This window comes from Hemicordylus capensis, chromosome 3, assembly GCF_027244095.1.
Source record: "Hemicordylus capensis ecotype Gifberg chromosome 3, rHemCap1.1.pri, whole genome shotgun sequence".
Classification (NCBI taxonomy): Eukaryota; Metazoa; Chordata; class Lepidosauria; order Squamata; family Cordylidae; genus Hemicordylus; species Hemicordylus capensis.
The window spans coordinates 142,630,361-142,657,132 of NC_069659.1; the positions used below are offsets into that span (position 1 = coordinate 142,630,361).

The following is a 26,772-nucleotide window of genomic DNA, read 5'->3' on the forward strand; positions in this document are numbered from 1 at the left end:
AGTAAGGATGTGCACCAATTTGTTTCAGCACCATCGCAAGGGGGGCAAGAGGTTCCCTTAAGAGGAGGAGCGCAGGTCTTACTTGCCCCTCCTGGAAGCCTCTGCTGCCCCGCGCCACCCCATCACAGTGCTGTTCTCAGAAAAGCATGCTTGTGAAAGCGGCAGCCCGTGCCACTGTCTTCTTTCAACTGCCCCTCTGCAGCAATGGGATGCTTCCCCCAGCATCCCTTGCACGGTGTTGGCACGCAAATGGCATATGACATGGATGCTGGGGGAAGGAGACAGCAGCATGGGCTGCCGCTTTCACAGGGATGTTTTTCTGAGAACAGCACCACAATGGGTCGGTGTGGTGCGGTGGAGGCTCCCAGGAGTGGCAGGTACGACCTGCCCGCCTCCTTTTAAAGGAACCTCACACCCCATGCCGAAACATTTCAGCTACAAGGAGCTGAATCATTTTGGCACCTCCTCAAAGAGGCGTTGAAATGGTTCGGGCACATCTCTAGCCTATAGTCTATTGTCCCATAGACTGTAAAAGATGCTAGAGTCATTAATGTCTTCTACAGTCTTTGATTATAGATCCATAGATTCCTTCCAGTTCTGTTTTACAGGCTCAGCTGGGTCAAGGAGCACCCAAGGATGATGATAAGGAGGACACTGCTTCCACAGGTGAAAAGGTTTGACCAGTTCATGAGAGCTAACCAAACTGACTGGACATGAGAGTGGTGTCCCCATTACACTCTCATTTTCATTTCTTAAAAGGTAAAAATGTAATGTGTAAAATGACCTGCAAAAACATTTCCAAATATATAAAGTTCTCATAGAATGTACAAACTAGTGGGAAGCAAATACATTTTATTCTTCTTGATGGAAAAGCAAATCTGACAGAGCAAGAGAAGGAAAGGAGAATGCATTTCTGTGTTTGACTGCTGCCCTAGTCTGAACACCCAAAACACAGGCAATTCATGGGTTGGAGAGTTCCAATTGTCTTACTATTGTGAAGTTACCAAATTAATGATGGAACAACCATGTTGCAAGCATATTACTCTAGCATTCCTGGCTGATCTGCTGATGAAAGAGATTAGCTATCCAAAATGATAGAAGGGATAACTAGTTTCAAAAGTGAGAAAAGACGAAGCAAGACTATTTTTAAGTGATAATAACTAGGGGTGTGCATTTCGGGTTTTCGGTGATTCGGCTCGGGACCCGAGCCGAATCACCTTTGTTCTGTTCTGTGTCCGAATTTTGCTGACCCGAATCACCCCCGATTCGTTTCGGATTCGGATTTAATCCGAATCCGAATCCGAATCGATTCAGATCAGCAAAAAGGACTCTGGAGCCAAAAGAGTGGGGTGGGGTGGTAGTGCCTAATGGGTGTAGGCTACCACCCAAATTTCAGGGGGATGGGACAAAGGGCTGATTTTTTGTGATTTTTTGAAGTTTTTGTGTCTTTGGGGCAGATTGGGGGCAGAAAGCATATCTGCCCCAAAAGAGTGGGGTGGGGTGGTAGTGCCTAATGGGTGTAGGCTGCCACCCCAATTTCAGGGGGGTGGGACAGAGGGCTGATTTTTTGTGAATTTCTTAAGTTTTTGTGTCTTTGGGGCAGATGGGGGGGCAGAAAGTGTATCTGCCCCAAAAGAGTGGGGTGGGGTGGTAGTGCCCAATGGGTTTAGGCTGCCACCCCAATTTCAGGGGGGTGGGACAGAGTGCTGATTTTTTGTGAATTTCTGAGGATTTTCTTGGGTGCAGCAGAGTGAGTGATTGATTCATTCATTCATGCAGCATATAGTACTCTCAACTCTAGATGACCCTAACACTCTCGCTTTTCTCTCACTTTCTCCTTAATTACTATGACGAGTATGGGAATGAATCAATCTAGCACTCTGCTCTGCTGCACCCAAGAAAACCCTCAGAAATTCACAAAAAATCAGCCCTCTATCCCACCCCCCTGAAATTGGGGTGGCAGCCTACACCCATTAGGCACTACCACCCCACCCCACTCTTTTGGGGCAGATACACTTTCTGCCCCCCATCTGCCCCAAAGACACAAAACCCTCAGAAATTCACAAAAAATCAGCCCTCTGTCCCACCCCCCTGAAATTGGGGTGGCAGCCTACACCCATTAGGCACTACCACCCCACCCCACTCTTTTGGGGCAGATACGCTTTCTGCCCCCAATCTGCCCCAAAGACACAAAAACTTCAAAAAATCACAAAAAATCAGCCCTTTGTCCCACCCCCCTGAAATTGGGGTGGCAGCCTACACCCATTAGGCACTACCACCCCACCCCACTCTTTTGGGGCAGATACGCTTTCTGCCCCCAATCTGCCCCAAAGACACAAAAACTTCAGTAATTCACAAAAAATCAGCCCTTTGTCCCACCCCCCTGAAATTGGGGTGGCAGCCTACACCCATTAGGCACTACCACCCCACCCCACTCTTTTGGGGCAGATCCACTTTCTGTCCCCCCCATCTGCCCCAAAGACACAAAAACTTCAGTAATTCACCAAAAATCAGCCCTCTGTCCCTCCCACCCCCCTGAAATTGGGGTGGCAGCCTACACCCATTAGGCACTACCACCCCACCCCACTCTTTTGGGGCAGATCCACTTTCTGTCCCCCCCATCTGCCCCAAAGACACAAAAACTTCAGTAATTCACCAAAAATCAGCCCTCTGTCCCTCCCACCCCCCTGAAATTGGGGTGGCAGCCTACACCCATTAGGCACTACCACCCCACCCCACCCCACTCTGCTGCCCCATATCCCACTCTAAGTCCAGCAACAGTGCCCTGCCCTGAACCTCACCTCATCCAAACTTCTTTCGCCCACTACAGTCAACAGACAGGCACAGCCAGGAGGGAACACACATAGGACGCACGCAAGACAACAACACTCCGCAAGTGGAGCAGCAAGTCTTGGCATGTTGTTGTTGCCCCCTCCTCGCCCACACAGCTTTGAAGAGTAACGGATGATGATGGCAGATAAGAAGAGAATGGCAGCACGCACGTGTCTCTGGACATTTCTTTTCCTGTCTGACTCTGTGGCATGAGATCGCCGCATCTATGTATCGGCAAGCACAATCTTCAAATAAAATGCTGTCAATCAACTCACAAACATGACCCGATCTTCATTTGGAAACATAATGCAATGATGCATCTCCCCACACACATGCACAGGCACAGTGAATTGCACCTGTCCTGTCCTTTACCGGGCCCCACACGGACACACCACTCCACACCACATCACACAACAACACCACATACCACGAAGAGGTCTCTGCAACAAAGCAAGCTAGAATTTTTGCAGGCTTTTTCGGATTGCATCCCAATGCATGCCGCAGATACTGGGCAGAAAGACTGTGCAATCACATGATATGACATTACCACTAGTTCGGAGTCTAGAAGATGCCTTTATTCCCCTGTGTGTGTGCACTGTGCGGGTTTGCTGCTCAAGTCACTCACTCTCTGCAAGAGGGTTAGGGCTGAAAAGGGCTGTTGTGTCGCCTCAGGTTGCAATGTGTGCTCTCTCTGTCTGCGTGAGACAGACATTTGTGTGAGGGCTGCACCAGCATCAAGCTCATCATTGGCAACACAGCTTTTCGGGGGGAGGGGAGGGGAGGGTGGGTGCATGTGTGTGTGTGTGCCGCTTCAGGCACAGCAGTAGTACTACTCCCATTGTGGCCAGAAAAAGCAGGCAGCAGCAGAGCAGACCATCTCACTCAGCGGCGGCGGCGACAACCTAATAGCTCAGTAGACCAAGGCAAACCACATATTTGGATTTGAACAGAGGAGAGCATGAAGAAAGAAGTAAACTAGACATCACCTGACAAGCAAGCCGAAATCAGAAATAATTACATCGCATTGAGAAAAGCAGCAGACAGACCTTTTTTAGATTACAGCTTCAATGCAATTGTTCATGGGAGGAAGCAATGATGACAGTTTTAGCAGGCAAGCAGGCTAGCAATTAGCGGCAAGCCCACTCAGTGACAGTGTGTGTGTGCCCCCCTCGCCAGGAGGCACAGGCCCATTGCACAGAGCCACTACTCTCCCCCAGGGATGTCCCTTCCAATCCTGACTGTGCCCCCCACACACGCACACGCAGCAGCCTGTCTCTGAGGTTGTGGATGGATGGTGCGCTGCCCTACGGCCCAGCCTTCAGCACTGGGCAAGTGGGTGCTCCCAGCATCAGGGGGGGGCCCACCACAGATTTCTTCTGCAGAGACAGCGACTACAGCTCCCATTGTCCCTAGTCTTGATGGTGGCCAGCCATCAGGACAGTGGGAAATGGGAGTTGTCGTCTCTCTCTGCCACATCTGTGGTAACCCCTCCCTCATGCTGGGAGCACTCACCTGGCAGTCCACCATCCCAGGCTGACAGTGCAGCGGTGCCTGTGTATGCATGCGTGTCTGGATGTGCCAGCAGCACGGGGCATGTTTTAGTGGCAGGGTGGGCTTAGAGGGATGGACTGTGACACATCTTCTGGCCGGGATGAACTGCCGTGGCGTGGGAGGCGCTACATAGGGGGGGTGACGCGAGTCACTCGCCCTCCACGGCCAGTTCGGGGTAGCCCAGCAGGGGGAGGTTGGCCTTCAAGAAGACGAGCTGCTCTACCAAATCAGCATCCAGGCGTGAGCGCAGAGGAGTCACCACGTCCCCGGCCATGGAGAACAACCTCTCGCTCGAGACACTGGTTGGCGGGCAAGAGAGAAACCGGACAGCAACGGATGCCAAGTCCGGCCAGACTTTGCGACGCGTTGCCCAAAAGGGGAACGGCTCACTCTCCTCGTCTTCCGTCGCCTCCTCCAGGTACTGCAGAACAGTCTGCTCAGCACGGCTGGGGCGAGGGACAGGCTCCTCCCGTCTCCCAGGCATAAGACTAGCATAGCCCCTGAGCCACCGGGTGGTGGTTCGAGGTCGCACTGGCTGCTCTGCTGGTCCCAGTGCCGGAGAAACCACGCCGCTGGACTGGGAAGAAGTGGGGGTGGTGGCAGTGCTGCTGCTGCTGCTGCTGCTGCTGGGGGTGGGATGCGCAGTGCCAGCCTGCGACCAAGACCCCTCCTCCTGGTCGTCTGCTGCACCTATCCCTAGCCTCCTTTCCTCTTCACGCTTCACGTGTTCGACCAGGAGGCCCCTCCACCTGGGCAGCTCGCCAGGAGGCACAGCGCTGCCCTCCATCCTTGGGTCACAAATGCATGCCAGGACATGCCATGCAGATGCGGCCCATGGTGTCTTGAGCCGCTCAACTACCCCAGTCCTCAACCGACCTGCCAGGGCAATCGCAACCCCAGTGGTCAGAGTGGTCTGGAGATCGCTCATTGCCTTCTCCAGGAGAATAGCAGTGGGCAAAGCCAGGCTCAGCGTGGCGGTCTGAGTACACAAGTCGTTCGTTGCAGAATAGAACGGCTCTAGTACTAAGACCAGCTCGCGGATCACCGGCCAGTCATCATAGAGAGACTTGCACAGATCCAAGCAACCACGCGTCCCCAGGCTGTTGAGTGCTCCCTCTTGCTCATGCATGCGCCGGAGCAAGAGAAAGGTGGAGTTCCACCGGGTAGGAACATCCTGGGGGATTTGGTGTTCGGGCAGGCCCAGCTCGATCTGTCTGGCCTTGAGCTGGCGCCTTGCCTTTTCACTCCGGTGGAAGTGGCCCGCTACCTGGCGGCAACGCTCCACCAGGGCGGCCACGGGAGCAGCAGGATCCTGACCTAAACTACTGGAAGAGCCCCGAACACGCTGGTGCTCCTTGGCCTTCTTCGGCGCCTCCTTGAGGCCAAGCGCACCCTTCACTACGAGGTTCAAGGTGTGCGCAGCGCAAGCGATGTTCACACCGTAAACCCGCCTAGCAGCCTTGGTGATGTTGGCTGCGTTGTCCGTCACCATGAAGCCCCGGCGGAGGGTTGGCTCCCCGGCCAGCCACGCCCCCACCTGCCGCTCCATGACGGCAGCCAACTCATCTGAAGTGTGGTCTGTGTCCATCGCCTCCACATGCAACACTGCCCAAGAAGGCGTGCATGCATGGGAGGAGCTGGATACAGCACCAGCAGCGCCAGATGTCCCCTCACCCCCATGCCCCCACCAATGGGCTGTCAGGGACATGAAGGCAGTGTGCAGCCCACTGCGGCTAGTCCAGATATCCGCAGTGAAATGCACACTGGTGTTTGGCCCAGCTGCACGCAGCTTGGCCAACACGGCCCCCCTGCACGCACGGTACAGGGAGGGGACCACCCTCCTGCTGAAAGTGGTCCTTGAGGGGATCTTGTACTCCGGAGAAAGCAGCTGGAGCAGACGCCGGAAGCCGACATTGTCGACAATGGAGAACGGCTGGTCATCAAGAGCGATCATCTCACCAATGGCCCGAGTCACGAGATGAGGCTTTGGACGATCAGACCGCTTCCCAAGAGATTGCACCCACTGATGATCGGTCAGCTTTTCCTGCCTGTGGGCAGGAGCCGCTGGCCGCTTGCTACTGCTGCCACTACTACTGCTTCTGCTACCAGGTGAGGCACCGGGCCTACTGCCAGTGCCAGCAGAGGTCTCCACACCTGGGTGCCGCCGACGCATGTGCGACCACAGCCCCGAGGTTGTGAAGTGCATAGGGTCCTTGCCTCTGCTGACCAGTGCCTTGCAGTGGGTGCACACAGCATGGGTGGGATCACCAGGGCTAAGCTCAAAGTGATCCCAGACCACACTGCCAGACTCCCCAGCGACACAAGGTCGCTTTGTTGGTGGAACTTTTGCTGGTTCCTTCTCGGGCATACCACCACCAATGCCCTCAGCGCTGGCATGGGAAGGCCCAGGGGCAGGAGAAGATCTTCCCTCCTCCTGAGCCCCCTCAGATGCCAGACTGAGCCCCCCACCAACCCCCATAGTGACCGTTTGGGGGGTCCGCAAGGTGGATCTGGCTGGACTGCCAACCTCCTCCACCAGCACCACCTCCTCAGCTGCCACAGGAAGATCTTCTTCCCTGGCAATCTGGGAGGCCCCCCCCCCAAATCCTACCTGGACGCAGGCCCTGGCATAGGGCCAGGCTGACCCAAGAAGAAGTCAAGCCTGCGCGCCGAAGCAGGGCCGGGGGTGACTTGGGGAGTAGGCCCCTCTTGCCGCCCCCTGCCACGACCAGCTGTAGGGAAGACAAGCCTCCCACTTACTTGCGCCCTCCCTTTTCCTGCTGTCCTCCCAACCATTGCTTTTTAAAACTTTTTTAAAAATTTCAGAATGTGAAGAAGGGGTAGTTGTATCGAACGCACTCCACCACAGGGGAAAGTTACTCTCTCTGTGGTCTGAAAGTAGCACACAGTTACAAAAATGTTTCAAAAAATTATCTCTGTGTCAATTACACAGGCAAACAAGATGGAAAAGTAACTGTGGGCAGACTAGGCCCTTAAAAAATATTTCTGCAAAATACACAAAAGCAGCAACAGAAATATAAAGTTGCAGCACTACTAGGCCAGGCCACTCTTACAGTCTACTGCTACTCTACAGTTGGACCTCCTCCTAATAGCTAGCTACCGGGGAAGGTTACACACAATCCCTAGTTATTTAGAACCCTATTTATTTAAAACACTATTTAAAACCCAATCTTACAACTATCACAACACTTTAATACCCTATTTATTTGAAACACTATTTATTTAAAACCCAATCTTACAACTATCACAACACCTTGAAACCCTATTTATTTAAAACACTATTTATTTAAAACCCAATCTTACAACAACTATCACACAACACTTATAGAGAAAAGTGAAAACCCCAAAAACCTAAAAACAGGGAAAAATTAATAAACCCCAAGCGCACAGTTAAAGAATGGAACACTACAGATTAGAACGCCGTGCGTGACGTACGTGTGTCTGTGTGTTGTGTGCGTGTGTAAAATATAAAATGGCTGGGCCAATCTCACTCAGGTGTAGGCTTCTCCAACGCCGGGTCTCTGGCGTCCACCTCTGAGGGTCTGGTCTGGTGGCTGGTCACACAGGTGGGCCTGGAGTGCAGGCAGGCAGGCAGGCAGCAGGCACAGGCAGCAGTGACTCTCCGCAGAAAAAAATTGCCCAAAAAAGTGGTTTGGCAAAAAATAGGGTGGGGGGATTCAAAAGGAGAAAAAACACCCTCCTTTCCCACCAAGGGCTGCAGGCTGGCAATGCTTGCAGGCAGTCAGATGTTTAAAAAAAAATCTAAAATCTATTCCTCTTCTTCTCTTCACAAAAAAGGATTAAAAAAAATGGGAAGAGGAGGTTTGCTCTGCAAGGAAGAGGTTTCCTTCCAATCCTTTCCTTAAAAAAAATCTCCCCCTCTTCTAGCCCCAACAAGGATTAAAAAATGAGCAGAGGGTTTGCCTCTGCAAGGCAGAGGTTTCTTTAAAAAAATAAATAAATCTCACCCTCTTTTAATCCAGAAAAGGATTTTAAAAAATGGGAAGAGGAGGTTTGCTCTGCAAGGAAGAGGTTTCCTTCCAATCCTTTCCTTAAAAATAATCTCCCCCTCTTCTAGCCCCAACAAGGATTAAAAAATGAGCAGAGGGTTTGCCTCTGCAAGGCAGAGGTTTCTTTAAAAAAAAAAAAATCTCACCCTCTTTTAATCCAAAAATGGATTAAAAATTGAAAAGTGGTTTGCCCCTGCAAGGAAGAGGTTTCCTTAGAAAAAAAAAATTCTCCCCCTCTTCTAGCCCCAACAAGGATTTAAAAATGAGCAGTGGGAAACCTCTGCAAGGCAGAGGTTTCTTTAAAAAAAATTTCCACCCTCTTCTCTCTTTATTTTAAAAATTGCTTAAATAAAGCAGAAAACCAACCAACAAGGCAGAGCACTGGCGTCAATGCAGAAAAACAGCACCCACAAAAATCCAAAATCAAAATGGAGGCAAGACTTACTAAGCAAGGCAGCAGATCTCTCTCTTGTGTCTCTTCTCCCACGCAAGGCAGCAGAAAGGAAGAAAATGGCTACTGGTGGCCCCTTAAATACCCTCCTGCAAAGCCCTCCAAAAATCACCCCCACCCTTGACCCTACCTCCACCTGTACCTGGCCAATGGGAGGGTGTGATTTACTATCCAAACCTTATTTGGTCATTTTCCTCTGCAGGTAGGAACTTTTATTTTCAATGGAGGTGAATGGGAAAATTTTTCTGCATTGATGTCAATGGAGAAAAAAGGCGGGAAATTCAAAGAGCTGTCAGAATTAAAATGGAGGGGGAAGAAGAAGGCAATTCTGCAGCCACAAAATGGAGGCTGCAGACATGCCCACGGAGGTCCGAATCACCCGAATTTTTTTTCACGAAATCGGGGTGATTCGGATCGGGCACAGAAATTTTCGGAGGTGCGCAGGGGTGATTCGGATCGGCTCCGAATCACCCGAAATTCGTTGTTTCGGGCACAGAACGATCTGTGCCCGAAACGAAATGCACATCCCTAATAATAACCATGGACTGATGTTCTCACTAACCATGCAGAGGTGCTACATGCAAAGCACTGAGATTGCATGCAGTCTAGAGCCTCACTGAGCAGGGGCCATGTTCCCTGTAGCGGGGATTTCCAGAAGTTGTCGACTACAGCTCCCATCATCTTTAGCTGCAATGGCCTTTGACTGGGGATTATGGAGTTGTAGTCAACAATAGGTATGTACACAAAATGCACTTTGCGTTCTGTTTCGAGCTAGAAATGAAATGCAAAAGGCTCAAATGTTCCATCAAACCACCTATCCGGCCGGTTGTTTTGATGGAACAAACTCAAAATGTTTTGAGTGTTTTGTCCATAGGGAACATGGGAGAACTTGAAACACCTCATTGTTCCCTATAGCTAGTGCCTAGGGGCACCAAAGTGAGGTGGGTGGTAGGGCATGATGGGTGCTACCTATCACCCAATCCACAAAAGAAATGGGAAAGCTGGTTATTTTAAACAAATGTTTGAAGAATCCAACAGTGTTGGGTGTGTAAGTTTTCCTTCTATTGAACTGGTGCACTACAGACTTCACTAGAAAATTCTGTCCTCTTAGGAGACTCTCTTTAGCTGGGAAATCATTGCTGAATGCCTACACCTGCCATTGATTGTTCTTTCCATACACAAACACACTCCGCTGTTCAACAGGATAAAATTTAACAGCTGCCTTCTTGGATGCTGAAGAAGTGAAGAATATGATGCCTTCCAGCATCCTTGGAATACTGGAATTCAGCATGGATTAGCCCCCATCATATTATTCACGGTCTCTTAGATCTAATTCAGTAATCCAAAAACCTGCTGTGCCATCTCGTGAATAGGGGGATGGGTTGTGTGACCCTCAGAGATATACTTAGGTGATGCTTGGTGGGCTTCAGAGGGAAGGGGGAACATCAGAACAGCCCTGCTGGATCAGGTCCAAGGCCTATCTAGTCCAGCATCTTGTTTCACACAGTGGCCCATCAGGCAAGAGATGAAGACATCTCCCCTGCATTTCTACAAGGTACAGTGTCTATATAGTAAATGTCCAGTCAGAAACTCAACAGCTCCCTAATTGAGCCACTATCACTCCTACAGATACACCTGATGGATTTCTGCCTGCTGCATTACTACAAGGCACAGTTCTCCCTCATAATGCTATGTACTACTGTGGAGGAATAGCTGCATATCCTACCGTTTGTCACCACGTGTGGAGGATCCGCCCAGCTGCTAACACGAGACACAGATCTGCCTGACAATTACCCATTCAACCACTGCACCAAGCAGACTTTTGTGCTCTAGGCTTAGACTGCCACAACCGCCTTTCAAACTGCAAAAACAAACTTTGGTAGTGTGGTAAGGCCTATAGGCGTGGTGTGAAGAAACAGAAGCTACATTTTTATATAAACAAGAAATTTTACTTTGCAATTAGTTCAATCAAAAGTTGCTTCGCATGTTTAGTATATATAAAACAAAGCCATCAACCAAAAGACCATAAGAACTAAACCAAATGTGGTCAAAAATGCATCCACTAACCTGACTCTTATTGAGCCCCTAACTCTTCCTTGATTAACACCTTTAGCAACTCTGGCTTCTCCCTTGTCTTGTCCTGGACACAGTACAGGCCTGGGTTTCAATCCAGCTAGTTCATCTGTGGTTTCAGTTCTTGCTACAGTCACAGCACTGATTCTCTCAGCCTGGGCTAGCAATTCTTCAGCTTTGACTGGCCTCAGCTCCTCCACTTGGACTGGACTCTGTTCCTTCAGCTTTCCAACCTTTACTTCTTCAACTCCAATTCTCCAACTGCGATTCCCCAAACAGCTTGTGCTTTCTCATAAGCATTCATCCTACCTTGAGTTCTCTTCCACAACCCGTTGCCACTTTCTTGCATTCCCTCACAAATTCATACACCACTCTGCCACAGCCATGGATCTAGCACTGGGAGGAAGTACACTTTCCAAATGTCCCCATATGCTTTCACAATGTCCCTGTGTAAATTCTCAGCCAGCCCCATGGGCTCTGCTTCAAGCAGAAGAGGCCGCCCCAGCAACGGAAATGTAATGAACTGCACCAGAGATTGCCATGGTGGAAGTAGCACCAGGGGGATGCATCCAATGAACAGTAGAGATGCGCAAACAGGTTTGCTGTCGAACAGGTTTGACACTGAACCTGATCGTTTCAATGGTCCGGTATCGAACCGAACCCACTGGTTTGGTTTGTTCCAGACCGGCCCCCTCAACCATTTGGGGGGTTCATGCTCAGAGAGTTTGGAGAAGAGAGCTGGTCTTGTGATAGCAAGCATGACTTGTCCCCATAGCTAAGCAGGGTCTGCCCTGGTTGCATATGAATGGGAGACTTGATGTGTGAGCACTGTAAGATATTCCCCTCAGGGGATGAAGCCACTCTGGGAAGAGCAGAAGGTTTCAAGTTCCCTCCCTGGCTTCTCCAAGATAGGGCTGAGAGAGATTCCTGCCTGCAACCTTGGAGAAGCCGCTGCCAGTCTGTGAAGACAATACTGAGCTAGATAGACCAATGGTCTGACTCAGTATATGGCAGCTTCCTATGTTTCCTATGCTCATTTTTTAAAAAAGGTTTTTTAAAAATTGTACTTACCCCCTCCAGGGGCTTCTTCGAGGCCACTGGGGTTTTTTGGAGGTTCCCCTCCCCCTGACGGTCTCCATTATGTTGTAAATCACCCTGTTTGGGCAGTCTTCAGCCTGTTCCAGGCCTAACCCCTGTTACAGAGGCCATTTTGGAGGCCACCCTGCATGCTCAATAGGCCTCTGCGTGGCCGGGTCATGACAACATAATAGAGGCTGAAGGAGAGAGGGGGAACCTCCAGAGGATACCCCCCATGGCCTCAGAAAGTAATTTTTTAAAAAAATTGCGAACCCCACCTGGACCGAAGCAAACCTGGGTGGGGTTCAAGGGGGTGCTGAACCAAACTAGCCCAGTCCAATTTGGGTCCGATTTGAAACCTAACCGAACCAAGCCAGCCAGTTTTGTGCACACCCCTAATGAATAGCTGTAGTAGCCAACACTTGCTTTCTAGAGTTTAAGGGTCAGTTTTTAACTGCATCTTAGCCACTTTCTGTCTCCCAATCAATGTCTGAAAACTTTCAGGCAGATTGGGTGGACATTTTAGCTTTTATCAGCAAGATAATATGCAGGGCTTATAATATTAGAATTCTGAAACAACTCCCCCATCTTAATTATATTAGCGGAACTGTGACATAAGGAAATGTTCTTTGTTAGGAGTTTTCTCCACCATAGAACTCTCTTTGCAATTAGAGGGTAAATTTTCCTTTCTATTGAAAAACTGCTGGTTTTGACCAGTATTCTTTAGAGGGCACTGCAGTATCTGAAGCCTTGTTTGACAGAACTACTACTCATGCCTCTCCAGACAAATAGCATGACAGGACTCAATAACTGTGCTGGGCACAGAACTGAACTGCAAACTCAGGGAAGACTACCCCCACTTAGTAGCACATCTCTCTCTCTCTCTCTCTCTTTTGACAACACATAATTATTTAGGCATATTTTAAGTCTACACACTCGGCAACACTCCACTCAGTCCAACAGAGCAATCAGGCCCCAAATGGTAAAGCTTTCCAAGTTTTGTTTGACTGAAATTCAATAAATTACCTATTAAATAGCTTACTCATGTTAGCTCAAACTACATGGTACAACTTCCTCATGTTGAACACCAAAAAACACCTTCAACTAAATTGAACACTACCCCACCCCCCAAAAAACCTAATTAAATGGAATTAATAGATTCAGTAATAGTGGCAGTGTGATCCCACCTCATGATTATTCGGCAGTGAATAAGGACACAACAAGAAGCAGGTAATTTGTATTCACTTTAAATCTATACTGCATTTTTAAATTTTCTTTTTCTTAAAAAAAAAAACAAAAAAAACCCATACAAACAACAATAATCATTAAAAATAACAGCTGCTTTAGACTCCATGTCCAGAACTACAGATTCTTTCCCCAGAAATTTCACACAACCTCACAGTTCTCCTGCTTGATTTAATTTCCTTCAGGATGGTGTTATCAGCAAAACAGTGATGGACCTTAAACCAATCTGACTGAAATAGTAGGTCTTAACTCTCTGAATTGTGCCTTTTTACCATATACAGTGACTCAAACTCTGCTTTATGACCCCCTAGAAAACTACACCCCCCCTAATTCTTGGAACACCAACTCTTTCAAGAGATGGAAACCTACATGAGCCCTTGTTTCTCCTCCTCCTTCCTTCACTGAGGACACACAGGCCTGGCTATGAGGGGTTTTTTATAAACCAAAGTAGTCCTTACTTGAAAAAGAGTGAAAATCACTGACCTATAGAGTTTTCCCACTGTAAAAGCAAAGATTCCCCCCAGTCACAAAGTCTGCCCAGAACGCAAGTTCTCTGGGTGGTTTACAAAACAATTAAAAACAGCCAATTAAAGATTAAAACATTTCAACAATTAAAATTAAAATGTTAAAACCATTAAAATACAATTAAAACACAATTAAAACAGTATCTAATTAAAAGCCTGGGTGAACAAATGCGTCTTGACTGCTTTTTAAAAAGTTGTAAGAGATGGGGAGGCTCTTATTTCAGCAGGAAATGTGTTCCAAAGCCTTGGGGCAGCAATGGAGAAGGCCTGTCCCCGAGTAGCCACCAGACGAGCCAGTGGCAACTGCAGACAAACCTCTCCAGATGATCTCAATGGGCAGTGTGGTTCATAGCGAAGAAGACGTTCTCTTAAATACCCAGGGCCCAAGCTGTTTAGGGCTTTATAGGTTATAATCAAAACCTTGTACTCTGCCTGGAAACTTACCGGCAGCCAGTGTAGATGTTTTAAGATAGGAGTGATATGGTCTCTCCGAGATGACCCAGAGACCAATCTGGCCGCCACATTCTGGACTAACTGCAGTTTCCAGACTACATACAAAGGCAGCCCCACATAGAGTGCATTGCAGTAGTCAAGTCTGGAGGTGACCACCAGATATACTATAGTTCTGAGGTCATTTATCTCAAGAAATGGACGCAGTTGGTGTATCAGCCGAAGCTGATAAAAGACACTTCTGGCCACTGCCTCAACCTGGGACATCAGGGAGAGTTTTGTGTCCAGAAGCACCCCCAGACTGCGTACCCATTCCTTCTGGGGAAGTGTGACCCCATCCAGAATAGGCAGATCAAAATCATCTCCCAAGTTCTGACCCCACACAATAAGTACCCCCTATTAGGCTTAAGACAAGTCACGTGTGTATACCCAAAATCTAGTCGTGCTGTAAGAGGGGTATCTTTAATGAAATAGGGTAAATTTAATGAAACTAGACAGCATGGGGAAATCTTTGTCCTTCTGTAAAGATGCAAATTTGAGGGGGAAATCCTAACATTGGTAACAGCTGCTTTCAGAACTAGGTCTTATTTACTTATTAATAAATGTGATATCAAAAGATTAGCATTGCAAAAGTACTAGATACTCAACTTATAAATTTAACTTTTCATCCAACAACAGCAAATACACATAATATATTAGTCATGGAAACTGCATATTGGCCATTTTGAATCAAAATAACTGCAATAATAACTGAAGGACCATACCCATACCTCCTACTTTAACATCTTCAGGGAAAACTTTGCTCAGTGCTTCCTCTTCCAGCACAGTAGCATCTAAGCCATATTGCATAAGAAAAAATTCAAACAACCATCCATTTATTCATTCCATTTAGTTTTCAAAGACAAGACAAGACCAGTGGCAGTGAGGATCAGGGCTTTAATATAGCATTGCTCTCTATGAAATTATCTGGATAAGAAGCCATCAGTAAACTGCACAAAAGCACTATTGTCTTAGACACCTTTTAAAGTGGTGATTCTCTGTATTGAGCAGGGGGAGAGCAACTGGCCCTATCCATCCCCAGCACAGAATCCCTCCCGTGGCTGTTGCTGGTGTCTATCTTATGTTTCTCTTTTAGATTGTGAGCCCTTTGAGGACAAGGAACCATTTGATTGATTGATTGATTGATTGATTGATATCTATGTAAACCACTTTGAGAATTTTTGTTGAAAAGCGGTATATAACTATTTGCTGTATTAGTATTCATAGTCTTCTTTGTCCATACAGCATTTCGGCTGCTTTCTTACACAAACCTATCAATTTCATTGGGCCTTGTGAAGGAAACCCTCACACTGGCTTTCACTCTTGATCAGTTGCAATTTGTTGTCAGTCCATTATATCTCAGCATAAAAGCACAATGACATTCTTCCCTTTCATCAGATGGGCAATACAAGTAGTGAATATTATCGTTGCAGCAGCCTTTCAAACATTTGAAAGGATACATATCTCTTGTTTCCAGGGGCACAGGGAGCTTTGTCTAGCAACTCCCCCACCTGCTAGCAACTCCCCCTGCTAGCAACTCCCCCTGCTAGCAACTCCCCCACCTCTTTTGATTTTTAATTGCACATACAAAGCGCACATGCCACAAGCCATGCCCCCTGCATCAGCATTTCAATTGAAATGCTGACTGGCTGGGCTCCCTCCCCCCAGCTCAGCCAGCGTTTCAACTAAACACTGGCTGGGAGGTGAGGGGCATGCCTCATGCTTCCAGCCAGCAAGCAATTTGTTCACTGGCTGAGTGCAGGAAGGGGCTGAGGAGGTGCCTTGGCTACACCCCCCGACCCTGGCAGCCGAGGGACTGTCTCCCCCCCCTTGCTCCATTGTCCTCACACCCCTGCTTGTTTCACACATTCCAACTTCCTTCAACCTTATGCCAGAGTTTACCTGCTAACAGGGCAGAGAGGCACATTTCAAAGTGGTGAGTGTACATTTCAAGTCTGTTTTGGACAAGGAACCATTTTATTATTCCTTTTGCTATGTAAACTGCACATATGTGAATGCACAATAAATGACAACCACGATTATTATATCACTACCTTTCAATCTATTTAAAAACTTTAGTAGATCCCTTCATAACCCTGGTCCAGAATGTCCATATTCACCCTCAGTGAAACTATTGTTTAGTCAATGAACACAATAAGGAGCTGAGAAAGTTTACCAAATCACTCCAAACCCATCGAACCAAGCTGGTTCGACATGGAGCCCAGCTTGAACCCAACTGGCTCACACACTCCAACGTACTTCCAAGAAAACATGATAAATTCAAATTATACATAACATGAATTTTCTGCATCTAAATATCAGTGTAAGAGAATACTGACCAACAATAGTGACCAACAACCTAGGACATCACCATGCCTCTACCTTTAAAAAAACTGCTTACTTTGTATGTATACATTATTATTTTTTGTTAAGTAAATGATCTATGTATTACATGAAAGATCTTACCTCTCCATGGTTAAAAAGAAGCATACTACTGTAAGTAGCCCTACAAATCTGTTCCCACTCTGAAAAAGAAATAAATTCAACATCTTATAATCTTCAAACTTAGGCTACAACACAAAAATATTGCTTACTTTATGAGAGATAAAAATGTGCATAAACCAAATGCCAAATAGTGTAAAATGTAATTCTTAGCAAGGTAGTTCTTACTGTGTTCCTTTGGAGGCCCTTTTTGGATAGCATAGCATAGTCTTTATTTCGGTCTTTGACTAGCACAACAGCAACATAGACAAAAACAGTTCAAACAATCTACTCCTACAAAATAATAAAATTACTTAGTATAATAAGTAGAAGGTAAAAGTTAAAACTATGAACATAAAACTATATAAAAGTTAACACTAATAACAGAATGACACTGAGTAGAAATGAAGCAAGACAGCAAAATTATGTAATTAATACAGAGAGGTGTTAAATCTCATACCATATTCTACACTATGTATGGCAGCAACATATCCAGTGAGTGAAGGCAACATACATATAGGCTTTAGAATATTTAGTTCTTAATGAGATCTAAACTAATTTTGCTAACTATAAGGCAGAACTTAGCCACATTATAGGAAACTGCCATATACTGAGTCAGACCATTGGTCTATCTAACTCAGTATTGTCTTCACAGACTGACAGTGACTTATCCAAGGTTGCAGGCAGGAATCTCTCTCAGCCCTATCTTGGAGAAGCCAGGGAGGGAACTTGAAACCTTCTGCTCTTCCAAGAGCGGCTTCATTCCCTGAAGGGAATATCTTGCAGTGTTCACACATCAAGTCTCCCATTCAGATGCAGCCAGGGCAGACCCTGCTTAGCTATGGGGACAAGTCATGCTTGCTACCACAAGACCAGCTCTCCTCATAACCCAGGGTTAGGAGTGTGGTGGGAGAAAAACCATAATAATATAGCCTTTCCTCCAGCCCTTTTCCCCAGCTTGAGTGATAAATGTCCTTTAGCACCAATGGAACTAAACCAATTGGATGGAAAATCAGCTTAAGCCATAATTCAAAAATAATAATCCAAGCCCTAGCCTCTATTTTGAGCAACCCTGCTTCCAGCCGTAGAATGGCCCTAGGAACGCAGCTGGGGACCTGAAATATATTCTTCAGGAAATTAGATTGAGCCACTTCTAATTTAGAGAAATTAGGGTATATGCCCAGCTGCACTCCATACAAGAGCTGTGCATGGACTTTGGCCTCAAAGAGTTTAATAGCCGCAGGGATAAAATGGGTACCCCTTCTTTTTTGGATGGTAAAACACACACATACACACTTGCTCTACATGTGATGAGTGCTCCGAAGCTTCAAGTCCTTCCCCAATTCTACCCCATATGCAGAAAAGTAATACTAAAAGATCCGGTTCTACCAGCTTGGTATAGGATTGCCCTTATGCTGAATCAGTGTGAGTGTGATACTCAGGGCAAGAAAGATCCTGTATTCAAACAACTCCAAGATCTACTGGCTTGTACATTGCTACATACATGCAGTGAGAACAGTAGGGAGAAACCTCGACTTTTTAATAATCTGACATGTCCAACACATCGGAGAATTTTCACCTTAGTTGGTTAAGATGTTTTCCCATCGTCTTGGTTGGAGGAAAGATATAAAAACACACCCCATCATCTACGCAAGTGTCCCTGTAGATCAAATGAAGTTGAAAATTTGGTTCATATTTTACTTTATTGTAACTTTTATAACACCTCACATAACAAACTGAATTTACCCCTTTTTGAGGGTTTACAGGGAAAATCAATGGATTTTTATGTAATTTATCTCCTTGCTGATAAGAGTATATTGTCACCTCCTATGTTGCCAAATTCTGTGCCATTGCATATAAAATTCCTCAAGTAATGATCAAGGCTCCCGCTATCAGTGAGGTAAGAATGTATTCCCAGTTTAGGTAAATTCTTTTATCTAAATCTAACCATGACAATTGACAGATTGTACTGAGTATATTGAGTGCAAATATTGGACTATAGCGATGCAATCTAGTCAAGTACTGCAATAAAGATCTTTGATTCTTTGAGTAGGGAGAGTCAAACAGGACAAGGTATTGGCCACATTCAAATGTAACATGAAACCGGAGGTTGCTGAACCTGCAGTTAATTTTTGAAACCGTGAATTCAGGGGCGTAGCAAGGTTGGAATGGGCCCAGAGACGAGATTTTAAAATGCCCCCCCCTCAAAGTCCAGGGCCTCCGCACACCCCAGGCCCCCAAGGATTTAAGTCTGATATTCCAAAATAAGTATGCTGCCTGGAAATACATTTCACTGAATACACACACGCACACGTCACAATATATAGTGATATACATTGAGTACTATACGCTTGTTTTACTTTTAATGCCTAGAACACACTAGAAAGATGAATGATTAAAATGGCCCCCTCGCTGCAGATTAGCAAAGGAGACTTTCAACCATGCAGGGTGAGCCTATGTTTGTTCTCTCAGAATTCTGAACAAATTCAGTCAAGTTTGATTCCAGGAGGTTTTTCACAGGAGGCTTTTAAAGGCCTTTAAGACACATCTCCTCTGGAAGAGAGGTGCTGCATTCACATGTTGGCCAGATTTACCTGAAGTCCCTGCAAGTTATTGGGGAGCAGTTCACACACAAGAAAAATAAAATAAAATAAAAGCACAAGACATGCTTCACAGTTCTCACTCAGACCTTCTGGGTTGCAAAACAACTTGAACATAAGTGCATTTATAAATGAATGAATGAATGAATGAATAAAATTAATATAATACTGTTTCTTCCAGAAGTTTTTGTAATTTTCTGCCATGAAACAAGCCACTTATAGGACTTTTTAGATAGTTTTTTTTAAGCCAGCAAATTTTCGAAGCTGTTTAAAAATAAATATTCAGAGACTTCTCAGTCCCTCCCCCCCCCATATCAAAGCCCTATGGCAAGCAGATGCCTATATATCTGGGGCGGGCGGGCGGGGAAGGTAACCACAAAAAGGAGTTCACACTCTACCTGGCAGCAAGGGGTCTTCTGCTGCAGAGACCAGTGGTGGCCACTCTGGCTGCCTCCTCCTTCCTGGCTGGCTTGGGCCCTACTGGAGTTCAGGCTTCACAGAAGCCTACACGAGGCCTCCCTGGAAGCCCCGCCCACCCGCCGATCAGCTGAGAGGCGGGAGAAAAGGAGCTCTTTGCAGCTTGCCTGCTGCCTGGATTGCCGGCCAGGAGAACAAGCTGGAGAGACGGCGAACAGGGCAAGTGGCTGAGGGGCCTTGGGGCTGGGCAGGGGGCAATGGGGAGTCACGTGAGGTGCCTCTGGGGGGCCCCTCCAGGCAGTGGGGCCCCCAGACAACTGTCTCCCCTTGCCCGATCGTTGTTACGCGCCTGCGTGAATTGCATCACAGACATTCATCTAACCACAGTCTGGCAACTTCTGTATTCAGGGCAGAGAAGTCCCTCCCTCTATCTGGTCTACCAAGGCTGCATCCCAGCAAGCTCTGTAGTGCTCGTGTTGCCAGACTGTGGGAAAGGCCTCAGCACATCTCCAGAATGGCAGCCATTGGCCATGATCTTCAAGGAGGCATGCCTTTTTGGAATGGTCTGCCTGCTCTCAACAGGGAAAGGGCATTTAAATTCCTTTAAATGCCATGCCATGCTAGCCCTCCTTCTGACAGCGATTGCACCATCATCCTCATAAGAGCCCTGAAACAAAACAGTCTTGCACAAGCACAATATCTGGTGGAGGGATGCTGGGAGGAATTATTTTTCTGTTACTCAGGAAAGGGAAGTGAACATGATGACTTCTTAGGAAGGGATATGTATATGAGGGAGCGCAAAGGATCCTGGGGGCTGGCCCACTGTGACCAAGGATGCGCTTGTGATGGCTCAGCCTGGCAAAGCAGTCCATGGAGACCAAACCATACTCCTTCCCCTGTGGTGGCTTGCTGTCAGGGCAGTAGCACTCTCATAAGAGGGTTAGTCTGCTGGGGAGGACCTTAAGTTCACTAACCTTTGGTCTCTGTTGGTCTCATGAGTTGAGCCAAACAAAAAAAGGGGTCCCATGTGTGATGCCCCTTTTCTTTCTAGTTAATGATAGTACTTTTGCGCAGCAACCTCCTCCTCTCCAAGGAAGCCTTTCACAGGAGATTTACTCCATGTGTCCAGGAGTAGCTGGGTAGGCAGCCTGGGGAAACACCAGGACCAGGGACAGGTCTTTACTATCATTCAAATTTCCCAGGTTTGGACCAATGCTGCGCTGAATGTAGATCTGCCACCACAGGGAATTGCAGGAGAGGGGAGTCCTGGTTGTCTGTGACCCCAGTAGAGTGTGGTTGCCGTTCCAGGCAAAAATAAAATTGGACATGTTCAAATGGGCTGGCAGAGGACATGTTTTGAAAGCTTTTTGGCGGCAGTTGCCAAGACAGGGAGAGCTGTTGCCGGGGTACCCATCCTTGCAACTTGCTTGTATACAGCAATCTGGCTGGGCAGCATCTGCCATCCGACCCTCATGCATGTCTCCATGGCTTGACACTCTCATGGGAGAGCAGTCCATGGAAGAAAGGATGTCATTGCACATTATTAGAAATTCTGCCTGACACCCCTGTCCCCACAGACACTTATTCTCATGAGTTGTGAAGGGATATCCCAATGGCCTTACACTCTCATGAGTGAGTAGTCTACTCAGAAACAGCATCCCTCCTCATCACAGAGGAAGAATCTTCCCTGTCATGGTTGGCAATGCTGATGATGCTGCCCAGCCCTTCTTATGAGTAAGCCTAGGGGCTGCACATGTTCCCCCAAGGGGAAGGGGCTGGGGCCCCCTTCCCCACTAATTGTGAAGAAGAAGAAGAAGAAGAAGAAGAAGAAGAAGAAGAAGAAGAAGAAGAAGAAGAAGAAGAAGAAGAAGAAGAAGAAGAAGAAGAAGAAGAAAGAGCCATTCAAGAATTCCTGGCTGCAGCTGTGCTTAAAAATCAACCATGGGTATTGCCGCCCTGAAATATGTTGCTGTCCCAGTGCTCTAATGACATTGCCTTGCTTATGTTGCCACCTCAAATGCATGTGCTTGTGAACATACATTTTTATCACTTCAATTTCAGAGAGCAAAGCACGTAGTGCCCGTCTTGCCATTCTGTCGCTTTTCTCTCCTAATTGTCAGGTGGGAAAACAAAGGACAGAGTGGAAAGAGGGCATGCCTTCATGTGACTTTCCCATTTGACGGGCTGAGAAGCTTGGGATAAGATGGTCCTGTTTCTGGGCAACTGCTTTGTTGGATCAGAGACTGAGGTGGGGCAAATCCTTGGAGAGGCAGCCAGCAAAAAGTGCTGCAGGCATGCAGCGGGCATGATCCTGGGTGGGTCTGCTCCACCCTCTCTATTATTATGGTTCCAAAAACTGGACAAAACCACAGTTATGGTGGCATACACGTGCAGATGTAACATTGCTGCCCCAAACCGTCAGGTTATGGTGGCAAAACTCACTATAAACTGATGGTTCAAACTGGAGTTTGGTGAGGCAAACTTCAGGTCACTTTTGCTGCAAGGACTTTGCGCTGTCTCTTTGCCTCAGACAGTGGAGGACAGACTAGTAAGTCAGAGGGCTAGAGGGTCAAGACATTTGTCATCCCTTCTCCACTGCTCTGATGCTATCCCTTTGAAATGTAGATTGCTAATCTTAGGGGATTCAACTTCCTTCCTTCTCTCTCTCTTCTTACCTGGCCATCTACCTTGAAACATGGCAAGTTTCTCTCGCTGCACCATATGTGCAGAGAGGATGCAGAATCCATCTGCATCCAGATAGATAGATAGATTAGAGATCCTAAATCCTCACTTTCCTATCTAGAATGGAGTTCCTTAATAAATGCCTTTTATATTGATTTGAAACTATGAATTGGCTCCAAGTTACTTTACTCTCAGGATACACACATGCTTAACTAAACTAAACCGCTGTGTCATGCCTCTGTGCACTCTGCTATAATGAGAAAGGAATCCTCTCACCACAGAGAATATCCAACAGGTGAGGCAAACTTCAGGTCACTTTTGCTGCAAAACCACGATTGCACACATTTGGACGTTCATAAATTCAAACCTCTGTCCCATATAATTGTGGTTTTGCGTTATATGCAAATACAGCCATTATCTTCCCCCTGCAAGATTCTCATGAATTTGCTTACCTTTCAGACATCAAATGCCATTCATGTAACAGGAAATTATAATGCATGTGTCTCACAGTTCCTTTATGGAACATATGATTCTGCATTATGGTTTTTGACATAGGCTTTCTTCACTAAAATTTGTTATTCACGCTAAAGGGCTTCTGTTCCTGGTACACTGACACCCAACTATAATTAGCCAACTTTCCAGTAGGCTTATGAGATCTGGCAGGGGGTGTGTGTCCCTATCAACTTCACAACACCTGGACCAATATGAACCAAATAGAGTACAGTTGTAGGGACACATGATGTCATCCACTGCGATTCAAGATGGCAGTTGCATTAATGTTTGAGGCACAAGTGGGCTAACTTTGTTGTAGTGAGTGACACACAGGGACACCATAATGGCATAGTTTGTGGTTATGTCATCCACCTCAATTCAAAATGGCAGATATGTAAACATTTGAGGTGCAAGTGGGCTAACTTGCGAATTGCCTAACCGATTTGAACCAAATTTGCTAGAGCATTAAAGACACTTCAATGGCATAGTCTGTGATGATGTCATCCACCCCAATCCAAGATGGTGGACACATGAAAGTTTGAGGCTCAAGAGCTAAAACTCAAGACCAAAGATTTCACTGGACTATGTAATGGAGAAAATCCAACAATATGGGAAGGTTTCTGGATACAAACTGAACAATAGTAAGATGCAGATATTAAAGATGAGGAATGGAAAGAATTGGTAGAAAGAACAGGATTTCAGTCCAGTATTAAACCAGTAAAATATTTGGGGATTAATGTAATAGCAACAAACAAAGATTTACTCAAAAATAGTTATTTACCAGTATGGAAGAAAATACTGGCTGATCTGAATAGATGGCAAAAATTAAATCTTTAATGGCTAGGCAGAATTTCAGCAATCAAGATGAATGTCTTGCCTAGGATTAATTGTTTATTTCAAATGTTACCAATAAGAATTGAAGAGTTTAAATGAATGGCAAATACATGTAAACTCTTTTATTTGGGCGAATAAAAAGCCCAACGTGAAATTTAAGATTATGCAAGATGCAAAAGAATGTGGAGGATTAGCCACCCCAAACTTGAAACGGTATTATCATGCCAGTAGTATAACATGGATTGCAGAGTTGATCAATGCCCCATATGGATGGGTTACAAATATGGAAGCATCAGACATGACTAATGGTCTACATAAATATTTGTGGACAGAGGTAAAGAAAATGGATGTAGAAATTAAAAATCATTCCATTAGGCAGAGCCCATTAAAGGTATGTGGCAAGTATAAACAAAGGATAAGTCCAGCATTGTCGCCTATAGCCTTGATATCAAATATGTATTTCCATGGAGAAGAACATGCAAAACAATTTGATCAATGGAGAGCATAGAATTTGCAAAGTCTTATGGTAGGAAGATCAAAAATGAAATCCATTCAATGTTTAAGTCAAGAGTGGGGTGAACATCCTTCCTGGCTATTGTACTCACAGATTAACAGTATAATTCAAGAAGAAGTAAGGAAGTAAGGTGGAAAGTTGAGAGAGTTGACAGAATTTGAAACTCTAATAACAAGGAACTCAGAGCATTTGTTGGGTCTTATATACAAATTAAAGCAGGTTGCTTACCTGTAACAGGTGATCTGGTAGTGAGGCCTCGACATTCATAAAATGGGTTCTGCGCCTGCGCAGGACAACTTCGGGTAAAACTGATTAGCTCCTCGCGACGCCTTTCAACTGCCTCTGCACGAGCCGTGCAGTACATATACTGGCAGTTAGGCGTCAGTTGCTCAGTTTCTGAATGGCCGCTCGGCACTTAAAAGAGTCAATGACATCCACAGGAACCGTAAGCTGGCAATGAAAATTAGCAGCACATTCACTTGTATTTCGAAGAAATGCAACGTTCCAATCGCTCGTATTTCGAAGAAATGCAACGCTTCAATTGCTTGCACTCTGCAGCGGGGTCGGCTGGGAGGGTTTTATGAATGTCGAGGCCTCACTACCAGATCACCTGTTACAGGTAAGCAACCTGCTTATCTGGATAGTGAGGCCTCGACAAACATAAAATGGGTGAATCACGAGCTGCCCAAATGGAGGTGGGCAACGCAAGCTATTGAAGCACCCTCTGCAGCACGGCCCTGCCGAATTGTGCTGCCTCTATAGAGCGAAGGTCCAGTGCATAATGCTTCACAAAGGTTTGGTCCGAGGACCAGGTGGCCGCCATACAAATATCCTTGAATCTTATTCCTGAAAGATGAGCTGCCGAGGCAGCGTGAGCCCTAGTTGAATGGGCTCTAATAGCTGATGGCGGAGTGACTCCCTGTATATCATAGGCCATCTTAATGAGTTCCACTAGCCAAAAGGACAGCTTCTGGCGGGATGGCTGAAGGCCCCGGTTCTTTCCATTCAAGGCTATGAAAAGATTCCTTGTCCTTCTCATTTCCCTTGTTCTTTGCAGGTAGAAAAGAATGGCCCTCCGCACGTCCAGCAAGTGCAAAGAAGCTTCCAGCGGTGTGGATGGATTCTTGTAAAACGTAGGTAGAACCACGTCTGCATTTAAGTGAAAATCAGTCACTATTTTCGGGCGGAATTCCGGGTCCAAACGCATAACTACCCTGTCTGGAAAGAATCGAGTATATGGTTCATCCATCCGTAGAGCAAGTAATTCGCTCACGCGCCTTGCTGATGTGATTGCCACCAGGAATAAGGTCTTTAACGTTACTAACTTCAAAGAAGCAGTGGCCATAGGTTCAAATGGACTCTCCATCACAGTCGAGAGCACCAAGGAGAGGCTCCACTTGTCGGATGGTCTTCTTACTGGGGGGTATAGATTACTCAACCCTTTCAAAAACTCCTTGCATTTAGGATGAGTAAAAACCGTCTTTTGATTCCAGCCATCATGATGAGCAGAAATGGCCGCTAAATGAACCTTTATGGATGTATTGGCCAATCCACTGGATTTCAAGGAGGTTAAGTATAGCAATACCTCCCTCACAGAGGCCTCTCCAGGTTCAAATTGGTGCTCTGCGGCATACAATGAAAATCTTCTCCATTTGCAGAAATAATTTCTCCTAGTTGACTTCCTCCTGCTATTCTTTAATATCTTCTTCAGTAACCCACTTTCCATACTGTCAGGTTGAGGACTGACAGGTTGGGGTGGAGTATTTGTCCTTCTTGCTGATATATCTGGTCCCTCTGTTGTGGCAGTCTCTTGTACACATTGTCCGACAGTCGCAAGAGTTGAGGAAACCAAGGTTGCCTGGGCCACCAAGGCGTGACAACAATCGCCCTGGTGTTGTCCTGTAAAAGCTTGGCCACAACCCTGTTCAACAGGGGATATGGAGGGTATAAATAAAACATACTTTGCGTCCATCGGTACTGGAAGGCATCTCCCTTTGACAGGGGGCCCACCCCCATTCTGGAACAGTATTGGCTGCATTTCTTGTTTCCTGCTGTCGCAAACAGGTCGACAGTTGGGGTCCCCCAGGCAAGGAATATCTCTCTCAACAACTGTGGGTTGAGCTCCCACTCGTGTTGCTGTTGGACAGGTGATCTGCTCAAGGTGTCCGCTAGGATATTGTCCTGACCTCTTATGTGTATAGCCACCAGATGTATGCGATGTGCAATGCACCAGTTCCATATCTGGAGTCCTAGATGGCACAACGGCTTCGACACCGTACCTCCTTGATTGTTGACGTAGGCGATTGCAGTGGTATTGTCCATCTGAAGTTGCAGTACTCCCTCCTGAATGATCTTTTGAAGGGCTTGCAATGCCTTGTAGGCTGCCAGAAGCTCGAGGAAATTGATGTGATACTCCTTCTCTCGGTGATTCCATCGGCCCTGTGCTCTGTGGACTCCCAAATGAGCTCCCCATCCGAGC

General features: G+C 46.5%; 1 protein-coding gene across 2 annotated transcripts in view; it reads right to left on the minus strand.

The window, feature by feature from the left end:
• The window catches only part of LOC128348793 (uncharacterized), an 85,503-nt gene extending 60,684 nt beyond the window's left edge, over positions 1–24,819 (minus strand). The window contains exons 1-3 of one of the 2 annotated variants that reach the window (XM_053304444.1): positions 24,522–24,819; positions 18,334–18,414; positions 16,740–16,798 (exon numbers count right to left, since the gene is read on the minus strand). The gene's annotated coding sequence lies outside the window, so the exon portion shown is untranslated. Of the gene's footprint in view, positions 1–16,739; positions 16,799–18,333; positions 18,415–19,752; positions 19,949–24,521 lie in introns of those variants that run through there. The other variant, XM_053304443.1, reaches the window with a different exon arrangement.
• Positions 24,820–26,772: the final 1,953 nt, after the last annotated feature.